At 33.6% G+C, this 12,039-nt stretch overlaps 1 long non-coding RNA gene across 1 annotated transcript; it reads right to left on the reverse strand.

Annotated features, from left to right (window-relative positions):
• Window positions 1–2,048: 2,048 nt before the first annotated feature.
• Window positions 2,049–3,658, reverse strand: LOC145694084 (uncharacterized). The gene is made up of 2 exons (XR_014132917.1): window positions 3,429–3,658; window positions 2,049–2,164 (listed from the first exon to the last, which is right to left on the reverse strand). It is a non-coding gene; the product is annotated as an uncharacterized LOC145694084 (long non-coding RNA).
• Between the last annotated feature and the right edge of the window lie 8,381 nt (window positions 3,659–12,039).

Below are 12,039 nucleotides of genomic sequence, written 5' to 3' on the forward strand. Positions count from 1 at the left end.
TACGGAAAGTTTGAGAGGAGAAGAGGAAAGAAGATAAATATAGCATTGAGTTAGAAGATTTTAGGCTAAAACTTATCAAGATGATGGCAAAAGTTTAAAGGAATTACAACAATTTGTCTTACGTCGAAATGGAACTGATATGCTTAGTGTGGTACCTCAGGCTAAAGTGTTTGTGAAAATTCGAGCAGCTAAGCAGTAATATGTACAGAAAACCATTCCTTGACTATTTGAAAGAAAGCACTAATTATACTAAATCTTCCTTGACTATTGAGGAAAAATAAAGTTAATATGTGTGCAGTATTGTTTTCTGTTCATTGTAAGTTTTGCGTGTGTTCATTCGTAATAGAATAAATACTGTAAATTAACAAAGGTACGTACAACATCTTGTTTTATCTCAGCATGTCCATGAATTCACTTTTTTGTATTCATACATATCTTCAGCGGAACTTTTTTGCGAGTCCTGTTCAATTCCACTGAAGACAGGTTTTACTATATTTTAAATACTGTAAGTACGGAGTAGGCTAACACTTCAGAAAATGTCACGCTACATCACTGTCAATAACTGAACCACTAACTCTTATATATGAACATCGGACGAAAGTATTATATAATACTAGGTACATTGGTTAATGTGGAGTTACATTATCACAAGCTCGAATCATAGCATTGACATTCTTTGACATGATATCAGAATTGGAAAGAATGACTTTCATGTTAAGTTTGGAGTATTCTGTAACAACTGATTCCACAGACGATTCCATTGGGAAGATGTTGATGATCCTTCATAATGGGATGTTTCAGCATGTCTCATTCTCATATATTCTCAATAACACTGAGGACAGGCAAAGTGGAGGGCCTGGTGAGATGTGCAATATCTACCTCATTTATTATCTTGATATCCTGCGACTGAAATGGCAAATTAAAAAGGAGCAATACCCTATTATCCAAAATTTGCGGTAAGTCCACTGGTATTAGATCCTTCAACCATTTGACCCACCTTAGCACTTGAAATATACTACCACAACATACTATTTCCATCATCTGCTGTACAGCCCTCAACACACATTCTGCTGCTTCAATAGGTTGGAATCTTTCTTTATTCCATCTAATAAAAAAAATATTGACGCTGCTGAAACCAGCTCAAAACGTTTTGTTAGTGCATTGGTAATGTGCTCAAACTGTACGAAATTAAAATCGGTTTCAAAAAATCAACATATGTTGGATGTAATAATAACATGAGTTGTTTGTAATCCTTGGCAGGTCTGTAAGTTTGTGATATGATTACAATCAGTCTTCAATTATTTTTCAGACAACTATCCACCAGCAATATTGTATAATAGTTTATATGATCTGATGATCTTAAATTACGAATTAAATTAGAAGGAGTCTATAACCTATGATACGTTGAACATTCCTCCGGAAATTCTGTGACAGTTGCGAAAATTTTCAGTATAGGATTATGTTAGAAATAATTTTAACTATTAGATTTATGATCGAGAAGATTGAAAAATCCTTCTCCATGCTGAATAGAATAAATACATTCTTACAGGATTCCATGGAAAATGAGAAACTGAATACTCTCAAAATGCTATCAATAGTTGGTACGCATAAACCTTGATTTCAAGAAGCGTATTACAGAAGAATTTGTTGCGATTATAAATAAGAAATAGAACTGATATACAAAAAATAAAATAGTAACTTTTTTCAAAAGTACGACCATATCACTATTCTAAAATATAGATAATTTGAATATGTTCTGCCTCGTTTAAACTCCATGAACCTTCATTGCTTTTTAGTGATAATGTTCTTATGTTCGTATGGTGTAGTTAGGATATGTTCATACATATCCTAATGTACTTTCTTATATATTTGTCTACTGAAGGAAATTGAGAAACAAGGCATACGGATTACAAAACAGTTTTTATTCTAGTGACTACTTTCACAATAGTTAAAAATACCGATATGACTTCTCTGAAGAACGATCACTGGTTTCTTCGAATGATGTGTTACGTGGAAAACGGATAATTGAAGAAAATGAAAACACAAGATTGCTGATTAATTATGTTTATTATGCATTTTAAATTTGGTCATCAGTTGAACTGTCACTAAAGGGGAAGGTCTGAAGTCAGTTCTGAAGAACGGTTTTTCCAATGGTGAGTTGCTTCTGAAAATATAAAAGAAATATAACATAGTAATGTAATAATACATTAAAATAACAAAAAAGCTTGAAATAAACACAGCTGTATAAACAAATAAGCACTATCGTGGCATTCACGCTTATGAAACAGAAGAAGAAGAATCTTTTTTTTTAAAAAGTCTGAAAATGTAAGGGAACGGTAACTTTAATGCACTCTAAATCCCTTATTATACTTTGTTTTTAGGTACTACTTACTACTTTTTTTAACTTAAAGATAAATTGAATATCTCAAAGGAAATTATTAATATAGATATTAAATTTCTCATTAATATACAATAATAACAACGGATGGATTAACCATTAAGCAAAATAAGAATGTGCTTAGGGTATCAAGGAAAGAGGGTACCACAGAAATTTTCCCTACCGATATTTGCCATGGGTCATATTCCATATGGTGCAATACTGCAAATGGTACAGCTATACCACATTAAATGAAAAATTGCATGCAAATTCTATATATAATTATAAGAACACTCAGAGATTGTTGACCCTTGCCAAAGGTCGTGAAATGGAAGAGAAGAAAAGTTCTATTGCCTAGATAAAACCAGGTGAAACTTTGTATACAGTCTGTGAAACTTGTATACTTTCTGTACAACGTTAATAAAAAAAGAAAACATGCCCATACTGTTTGGCGGAAGTAATAATAATAATAGTAATGACAGAAGTAATTATACAGGATCTGATACAAGACGGCAATTAAAAAGAAAAAATGGAAAAACACTTTTGAAATATAATTAAAGTGGAAGTACAAAAATAAACATAATTTTCCATTTTACTGTAATTTTTGCTTAATTTCGGTAAGTAAAATTTTTTTCATAGTTTATTATTGTTTATATTTTGAATTATACATAAATGAGAACACAAGAAATATTTATGTGCTTAGGGCATCGAAGGGTCTTAATTCGGCCCTGATAATAACCATAAAATAGCTATGGCATTTGGCCTTCTATATGAAGACAGGTTATTCTGGAAAGAAGATCTTATGGAAAATGGAATTGGAAGAAGCAAAGTAATGTGATATCCAAACAAATGGTATTACAGTATATAACAATTGTAGTAAGGATCATGAAAGTCTTTGTTAAACGACTTCGTTTACTGAAAATCTTGTTTTGTTGTCATGCCTTTAATGTAAATTTGACTGTTAAACTATTGTAAGAAGATTCAATTTTAGTATCTGTTCATTAATTTTGGCTTAAAGTATTTATAACAGTTTCTAATGTTTTAAACTTACCAGTAATAGGAAGATTAACCGTAGAATCCACCAAGTCCATAACCACCGATACCTCCGTATCCAATACGTCCAAGTCCGTATCCACCAATACCTCCGTATCCAATACCTCCAAGTCCGTATCCTCCATAACCTAGGCCGTATCCACCATATCCTAGACCAAGACCAATAGCTCTCTTGTCTCTAGCAGATTCTTCAGCGAAAGAAACAGCCACGAGGGCGAAGAGGGCGAGAAGAGCCTGAAGGTATTAATGACAAATTTTAAGTTAGATTATATATATTTTAAATAATATTTCTCATATTTTATTTGAAATAGTCTGTATTTGTAGAGATGTGTCCTCTCTGTTCTTTGAAAGAGGTCGTTAAAAATTGGTAGTGGGTTTGATATTTATCTATTTAATTAACTTAATTGTAATAGGACAGGTATTACACAAAATACGTAATACTCCCTAGGTTATCGTTACTTCCAATCAATACTATTGTATAGTGTTGCTGCTAAGATCCATTTATGATCTATTCAAAGTTTATTATTCATATAGTCCTACCATAATATGTAGATCACTGCCAGAATAAATTAAGTTTAAAATTTTAAAGTTTAAGTTATATCTGGCAAACGAGTTCCTAGAAAATAATTGTTACTGTATAAGATTATGTTATACTTACGAAGATCTTCATGTTGTAAGTTATTGTAGTTATGCTATCAAAGATTTGATGCTTATTTTAGACTCAATTGCAACTATATATAGGCATTCGTGGTCATACATGAATGGCCAAAAAAAAAAAAAAAAATCCCTCCCAGAAATGAAAGCCGGTCAACTAATTATAACTTTCCAGGATACTTAAAGTACGTTTCTTTTAATTAGTTATAAGGAGGAAGCATTTGCATGCATTTACATATGTTTTGCAAATTGTAATTAAGCTATAAGTAATTTATTTTGACCTTGTAATGAACATGTAATAATTTCGAAGTAACACGATGTAACTTCTCTTCTTTTCTGTTCCGGGAACACTTAGCGTATTTGCGAAAATTACCATTATAAGAGAAATTTCTTAGCTTTGAACGACAAATCAATTAAAAGGTGCTTTGAAAGTTACTTTTAAAAATGGTTACTTGAGATATAACCTACTTCATTGGAGAAAGACCATTTAGGTCCTTTATTAAGTGAATTACGTTGTATTCTTTTAAAATATTCTTCATGTTCTTAATAATTTAGTATTGCTTGTTCAGTAGTTCGGGAAATATATATAGCAGTATTTAATTTTTTCTCAAATCCTGTTACAGAAAGACAGAAGATTATATGTATCACCTACAGGAAAATATATATTGTCCTGGGACCTTCGAAGTACAATCAAATTAAATCTTTACTTCTCTATTTTCTGTACCTATAGCCTTGCATTTTATTCTCTGTTAGAGTTGAGTCTCAAATATTCTATACTTCGTATTCTGTCCGAGGTATTTTTAACCAGTAAACTTTGACTCAAATCTTCTGTTTAATTCAACTACAATTAATGTTTAGTGTACCCTCCATGTTCTGTTTGTAACAGAATGACTCTGTGCGTGTACAGGAAATTACGAGTATTTACCTTTAGCTTTTAATTATTTACGAGTATTTTCAATACTTGACTCATTACTCATTTTCTAAAGAAGTTGTATTAAAAAAAAAATTAATGCCTCTTGACTTTCATATCCATAGTTTTTAGTACAAAATATCATAGCAGCTTGAACGAAGAAACATTGACATCTACTTGATCTTTGTAGTTCTGCATGCAATATATTTACGAGCGTGAAATAGTAAAATTAAGATATATGAGTAAAACTGAATTTAGATATCGAATATTAAATTTCTTTGTTAGTAATTGGAGTGCTACACAATAGCCAGATAAAGAAATATTGCACTTAACAACAATGGTGTGGTTTCATTAGCATGCTTATTTGTTTTGCGAGTGTTACTGTATTTTAATGCAAATGTATGTTACATATTTAAGATTTCTTGGACTTACAAGTCACTGGTCAGCTTATAAGGGATCAATTGGATTTGCCTTCTAGATCGTTTCTTTAACTCTTACTTGTGAAACTGTACAAACGTGTCTGTTCTTGAGACTAATAGGAAAACATCTCTCTAAATGGATATTTCGTAAATCAGACATCATTATGTATTAAAAGTTGTATGCAATATTGCTGTTACTTTTCTATTGTAACTCCTTTAATTGATGTTTAATAGTGTCGTCTATTCAGTGGCGCAAATCTGTCTTCAACATTGGAGGAGGGAGATAAGACGGTTCCCATAATGTTTCCTTTTTTAAGCGATGTCCAAAATATTTATGGAGTTGGAAAACACTGCTGTGGAGGATCAGGGGAGCAGAACAGTCTTCAACATTGGGAGGCGGGCAGATTTGAGGCTTGTTCTGGGAGGGGGGGGGGGAGATATATGAGACTCATATTGCAGTAGATGAATATGATTTCTGAAGTGAACCTCTTGCATATTATATATCAGGTGATGTAGATGAAGTAGTGGTCAGAGTCGTAGTTAGTGATTTCAGCGCTCGGGGCGAAGTAGAATTCGTCGCCCCCCTTATACTCACCTTATGAAGCTTTTCTTTTTTTTAACATGTAAGATAAACAGCTTTTGTTGTTACACTAAGCTGACCAACAGCCAAAAGAATTGTTTTTTTTTTCTTAACAAAGAGGCTTATTTTGGACTTTTTGTTAAACTTGACAAAACTATCTTTGGTTGCATACAAATCCACTTGGAAAACAGTTTTGGAAATTAACAATTGAAGCGGTTAGAAGATAAAGGTACTATATAACAAACTGAATATGACGGGAAAATTGACTTTCACAACTTTGTCCGTTAACATACCGCCATCATCATTTCTAAATATCTGAACTCAGACGAGCACTCACTAAATAATGTGTTATGTAGCATGACTAACACATAGCACGTGCATGAACCGTCAGAATGAAACGTTAAAAAAAATGTACAGTATCATAGCACCTTTATCCTCCAAGCACTTCAACTATTTACAACGTTTCATAATATCGATAAGAAATGAAATTTCAATACATTTGAAACTATGTGTTTTTAAAATGTTCCAAATGAGTAACAGAATTAATTTCTAGTAATAATTGTAAATTTCTGTAATTTTATTCTGTATGTGAACACACAATAGCATTTTAATTTCGATTCTTTTACGGTAAAAAATATTTTGTGAAATGTAATGGAAATTCAGAAGGAGCCTTCTTTGTGAATTTCTCAATATTGATCGATGGAAGTGAAGAATATGTTTGATGTTTGCGTTTAAAATCCAAACTATGGTTAATTAATTCAAAATGGACGCATTTCATGTGTCAATGGAATTTTAAGAAAAGAAACACTGGTAGTGAACAGTCTTTTGAAAAAGACGAAATTCATTGGATTCAGCTCTGATCCCTTTAAGCCCCTATTCTACAACTGCTTGAACTTCGAAAATTATATTATTCCCCTTGTTTACTTTTATATTTAATTCCCACGCAAACAGCAGCTTGCCTGTGTCTCATTACTCTTCTCATTGTCATATCTTCATTCTCACTTTCGTGATTAATCGGATTAGGTAGAAAAGCATCAGTGACTCACCAAACTCCTCACCTTCAAAACACCGAACACGTATTTCAGATTTTGATCCTTTTGATTTTGAAAACGCTCCAGCGTATACTATAAGTCATTACTCGGCACCTTGTGTATTACATCATAATATGTATAATTTTCTTTAAGTAAGAGTAAAAACGTGTTGTAGCACTTTCTGAAACACTTGACTTGCGAGCGCAGCGAGCGAAAAAATTCTTATCAAATCTATTTCTTCGCAAACTGGCAATAATATTGATTTAATAGGGCGCCAATATTTTTTCGGGGCGACGTATCGTTTACTAATTTCCAATACTTTCCTTTATCTTTGATGGTTTGGCGCTCTCTTGCTATCAGCGCCCGGGGCAACCACCCTGCACGCCCCTCTAGCTACTGCTCTGTAATGGTACATACCAGTATTACAAATCAGTGCTGTGAACACATTATGAAAATTGAATATATACATATTTATAATTGGTATGTTTCTACTTAGTCCCCCCCCAAAAAAATCAAATCGGATTATTGGGGGGCAGTCCCTCTACTTCCAAGATTGGAGGGGACATGTCCCCCGCATCCTCCCCGGGATTAGCGTCAGTGCATCTATTTTACGAATGTAAAAATATTTTCTTTGATGAAATTACTGTATTACACACATTTAATCTTTAAGTATCTATGCGATATTTAGTTACCAATTTTTATCTATTTGTGAAGAAAATTACCTTGTAGTCCTGACAAGTCTCTTTGTGTATAATAACATATACATGAATGATATATATACACCTGGCCTGTACCCAAGTGGGGTCTAGGGGGCCGGGCACCCCCTAAAGTTTTGCTGGCCTCCCTAAAATTTTCATGGTAGGCTTGCAAATTAACTATAATATGATCATGAACTATAATACGTTGGATTGGGGCCTCCCTAACTTCTACCGGGGCCCCTTACATTTTGGGCTGGCTACCGCCCTGTACACAGTAAAAAATGGTTAATTCAACTCAAATTTAACACATGACAGTGGTTCCAGTGAGACTACCACTATGCGGTGTTAATTCAACACAGCCTCTGCTGTGTTAGCGTTTAACACAGGCGGTGTTGAGCGGAGTTAAATTCGGACCTGTGTTAGTATTTTCGGTGTTGATTCGACACCAAGTCTGGGTCGGTAGTGTCGGGAAAATGTTGAGTGTTACTTGTGGCGGTGTTGCACCAACATGAAGAAAGTAACACAGGTGTGTTAATTATTTTGTGTTAATATTACACCATGTCAAGTATGAATATAACAGAGTCCCTGTGTTGTTTCAACATCATTTTCTTATTATTTCAACACACAATCTGTGTCATAATTCAAGGTCAAAGCCGTATAAGCAACACTGCTATGGTGTTAATTCAACACTCCCTGTGTTAAAATTCAAGGTCAGACCACAAATTAACACCGTTTTTGGTGTTAGTACGAGTCCAGTTCTATGTTACTATGACATCTATTTCGGTGTTGAAATAGCTCCGTGTGCGGTGTTGACGGAATCATTTTTCTGTGTTGGGAAAGCTTGTGTTGTGCATGCTTACGATTACCAAAGATTCTACTTTTAAAATAAGAATAGTAAACTAGACAACACTTCGTTTAGAAAATCTTCATAAACCTTTTTGTCTTCCTCCCCAACACTTATTGCGAAGTATTTCTTGATGGTTTAAAACACAACCTTCACCAACAACTTGTTCAAGAATGATAGGAAACTCTTACCTATATCCTTGTAGTATGTTTGCCTCTTAATCGTGTTTCTACTGGTTTTCCGCCATTTTTGAAACATAGGTTCCGGTGTTGACTGGTGAGCTCTAGTGCAGTGTAGAAGTGACGGTAATACGGTGTTGTTTCTCGCTGTTGAAATATTTCTTCAGAAACATTATGTAAAACAATCAAGAACACATCGCGCGGTTTGCACGTTGAAATTTTGCGAATACCTGAATTTGTTTAAGTATTTCTTTTTACTGTGTTTGACTGTAGCAACTGTATGTCGTTCAGTACATAAGTCTTTATAATTAGATGTCCAACATATTTGGCAATCACACAGAAAATAAAACCAAAGGTTCTTTGTTAATTTAACACACAGACTGTGTGTCATTTCAACTACCAGCATTTGACACACAACACCAAATAGAGAGTGAGTTGTTCCAACAACCTGTTTGTGTTATATTTTAACACAATTGTATTAACACGTAGGCATGTCGTTAAAATAACACAGCGGTTTTTATAGCGTATATACCTTGCACAAAGGTTCCATGTTTCCGCTGAAACTACATAAAGTCTGTTCTGATTAGCACGATTTCCAAAATTGAATGCACATATTTGTTCATACTTTTCTACGTATTTCCATCATATAACTTAAGAAATTTCCTGCGGCGTTTTAAATTTAGAGTGATTTTCAATTTTAATGACTTTCGATTTTGTTTTTTGTTTCTTTGTGTGTTCTTAAACTTAATGTTAACAAGATGTATGATAGACGTTGTTATACGATAGGAAGTTCGTAAAATAAGTTTCGTTTCGATTTTTCTCCGTGACAGCGCTACGATCGCAGTTTTGTCCATGCGCAGTAGTTACTCTGATTCAGGCAGAACGAATGACGCCATTCTGAGATCGATCTGTGTTGTGTGTCGTTCGTAGTGATTGCGTATAATGGCAGCGTTGATCAAAAATCCCGCCACTTGTGAAATTGTTTTCTGAATGCGAAGAACATACAATCAAATGACATTCATCGACAAATCTGCGACGTTTACGAAGAAAACGCAATGACTGATTCAGTGGTGAGAAAGTGGGTCCAGCAATTTAAGAAAGGGCGTGATCAAGTGCATAACGAAGAATGATGTGGGCGTCCATCTGTGGTTTCTGATGAACTGGTGAGTGCAGTCGAAGAAAGATGTATTAAGAACAGCTGTAGGTTTACGATTGATGCTCTTAGTCTTGAATTTCCACAAATTTCACGAACAGTACATTACGACAATTTAGTGAAAACCTTGGTTTTCGTAAACTTTTCGCATGTTTTCGCATGTTCGCAAAAACAACGAATGAGCAACGCACTTGATTTTCTGACACGTCATCATGATGATTGCGAGAACTTTTTCTCGCAGATACTCACGGGGGATGAAACTTGGGTTGCTTATGACACCCCTGAAACGAAACGGCAATCCATGAATAGAGGCACATTTCGTCCACAACAGAGGACAGACAAGGCATTTTACTGATTGCATTTTTACCACGAGGTGCAACAATGAACAAAAGTGTTTATTGCTAGACGCTTAAGAAACGGTCACGTAATACAGTACAAGTGAGGAGGCATGCTCTCCAAAGGTATGTTTTTTTCATTCACGACAACGACCGACCACATACTGCGAATATGACCAAACAAATCCTTGAAAACTTTAGATGGGACGTTTCTGGCCATCCTCCGTTTAGTCCCGACCTCGTTCCTAGCGACTTCCATCTCTTTCTGCATCTGAAATGTTTCCTTGGTGGTAAGCGCTTCAACAACATTGAAGAGTTAAACGAACATGTTACCACATTTTTGACAACACAGGCGGCAACATTTTATGATGCAGGAATTCATAAACTTATACCACGCTATGAAAAATGCTTGGAAAATTACAGGAGTTATGTGGAAAAGTAGTCTGTAAGTATTACTGATTTTTGTGCAATACATTGCTTTCTTTATCTGCACTCGATTTCTTCTTCTTCTTCTTCTTCTTCTTCTTCTTCTTATTATTATTATTATTATTATTATTATTATTATTATTATTATTATTATTATTATTATTATTATTATTATTATTATTATTATTATTATTATTACTAAACGGAACCTACTTTCCGAACGAACTTCATATATGACGTTTTACGTAATAATTTTGTTCAAAAGAGCAGGATGAAGGTACAGTACTGTTCGGAATTTCTTTGTTGCTTAACCATGCTCTATTCTTTATTAGTATAGAGAAACAACTTTTTTCAAGATGGAAGGACTTGCTATATCTAAATCTACTTGTTCATGTAATGGATCATTTGAATTGATTCTATTTTATTTGTTACAGATTCGCCTTTCTATATTGGAACATTTATCGTTTAGTACTTTTTTTTTTTTTTTTTTTTTTTTTTTTTTACTGAATATATGTATGGAACGTTCACTAAAGTGATTTGAATTATCTAAACTGTAGTAAGCTTTTCAAGGAAGGAAGTTCAAGAAGCTTTGAGTTTCAAAGATTCGATAAGTTTCTAGAAAACTATATTGTATATGAGACATCAGACTCGATTCTTTGTGGAACTAAGCGGGTTTCGATTCAAACCTTAAAAATAAGTTTCAATTACATATAATTTTGCAACAGACGAAGGACCCTCAAAGTAACAACCATCAGTATACGGATGAACTAGCAATTTCTTTACATTAGAGTCAACATTATTGTGCAATTATATAAGGCAAGAACTACTTTTGTGCAACGCCAATATTCATGTCGTAAAAGTAAACTTCAGTCAGCATTGGAAGTAGTCTGTAAGGGAAAATCATATTATATAACGAATATTTTGCCCTTTGTTTCTCGTGTATTTGATTGGAAAAATTTCAGGAAAGTTTTATTAGGTTATTCATAAGTAGAAAGTTTAACACCAATACAAATGTATTGTATTGAGTGCAGGATATGAAATCAGTGATTGACTGGTTAATTACATTAAGATCTTTAAGAAATACAATCCTAGCTCGTAAAATTAATTAACTCAGGATGTTTAATATCATTTTTGTAATAATTACACTTGCGGAATATAAACTTACCTTCACGTACAGGGAATTATTATAGAACTTACTTCAGTTACTGCTACAATTTTTGTTGTTGACATTAAGGGAAATAAGTGCCTCACACTTTTTCGTTATCTTTTATTGTTTTCAATTTGTAAAAGACAAACTTTACATATTATTAAAAAATTATCTTCATAATAATTTGTCCTTTTGTATCACAGAATGTAAGATATCAGTCTGGAACAAAAATA

Source organism: Thermobia domestica, chromosome 9, assembly GCF_964235325.1.
Source record: "Thermobia domestica chromosome 9, izTheDome1.hap1.1, whole genome shotgun sequence".
Taxonomy (NCBI): domain Eukaryota; kingdom Metazoa; phylum Arthropoda; class Insecta; order Zygentoma; family Lepismatidae; genus Thermobia; species Thermobia domestica.